The sequence below is a fragment of the Haliaeetus leucocephalus genome, unplaced genomic scaffold (genome assembly GCF_000737465.1).
Source record: "Haliaeetus leucocephalus isolate CR32 unplaced genomic scaffold, Haliaeetus_leucocephalus-4.0 Scaffold646, whole genome shotgun sequence".
In the NCBI taxonomy this organism is placed as follows: Eukaryota; Metazoa; Chordata; class Aves; order Accipitriformes; family Accipitridae; genus Haliaeetus; species Haliaeetus leucocephalus.
This window is the reverse complement of record NW_010973082.1, coordinates 211,434-212,520: the sequence shown is the minus strand read 5'-3', so window position 1 is coordinate 212,520 and position 1,087 is coordinate 211,434. Positions and strand designations below refer to the sequence as shown.

Genomic DNA, 1,087 nt, shown 5'->3' with positions numbered 1-1,087 from the left:
GTGCCGCGGGGTCCCCGGGTCCGCGCCCGCTCCGCCGGGACAGCCCGGCACCGGCCCGGGGGGGGGCGTAAATTTACCCCGAGGCTCGTCCCGGCTCCGTTCAGCCACAGGGGGAGGGAATCGTTTTCCCGCCCGGCTGGGGAATGGGACCGGGCCGGGAGAAACCCGGAGCCGAACCGAACGGCGGGGCGGATCGGGAACCCGGGGCCGGGCGCCCTGACGGTGCGGGGGGGTGTCCACGCACGCAGGGAGCTCGCGTGGAATGGGGCTCCAGGGCGCGCTCTGCCCTGCCCGGCGGTACCCACGGCCCGGCCGGGCTGCGGGATGCCTCTCCCGGGAGACAAGGTCCGGTCCGGCCCGGCCGTAGGGTCGGTTCGGGGACTAGCAGGCGCTGGGGCTCTGCCGGGGGGGCGACTTGCTCTGCCCCCGCTTCCCCCCGCGGTCTCAGCGTTGGGGCCATGCTCGGGTCGCCCAGGAGAAGGGGACACGGTGGTGGGGTGGGGGGGCGACCGTGGCGTGACCGGGTCTCCGACCGGCACCGGCACCTTCGGCCGCCCGGGGAACCGGGCCGTACCGGGAGCTGGGCTGGATCCGAGCCGCCCCGGGCACGGGTGTCCGTGGGGCGGAGCAGCTTGTGAAGCACGGTCACCAGAGCGTACGGGAAGCCGCGGGGAAGAGCCCGGCTGCGGTGCGGGGATCGATCGTGCCGGCGGTTGGGTTGGAGCCAGCTCCCTCCCGCCCCGCCGCCGCCCCCGGCTCAGCCGCGCTCGGACACGCGTGCTTGCCCCGTCGTCCCCACGCGCGGCCGCGGGAGAGGCAGTAGCCCCCCGGTTTCGTTGCAAAGCTCGCAGCCGTGGAAGCCCCCGCACAGCGAGAAACGAGGGGGGAGCCGGGCGCTCTGCCCCGCGGCGGCCCGCTTTGCCCCGAGGAGCTCATCGCACAAGTACGGGCGGGGGGAGCGGAGATCCGGCGGCCGAGGGGCGGATTTGGGGTCAAATGGGCGGAAACGGGGTTTGCCGCAGCGGCACACGCCCTCGCCGGGCCGGAGCCGTCCCCGAGTCCGCGCCGAGCCCCGGGACACCGGGGC

At 75.9% G+C, this 1,087-nt stretch overlaps 1 protein-coding gene across 1 annotated transcript in view; it reads left to right on the top strand.

Annotated features, from left to right (window-relative positions):
- Positions 1–1,087, top strand: part of CBX8 (chromobox homolog 8) — a 5,579-nt gene that overhangs the window by 325 nt on the left and 4,167 nt on the right. The gene's annotated exons all lie outside the window — the stretch shown is intronic.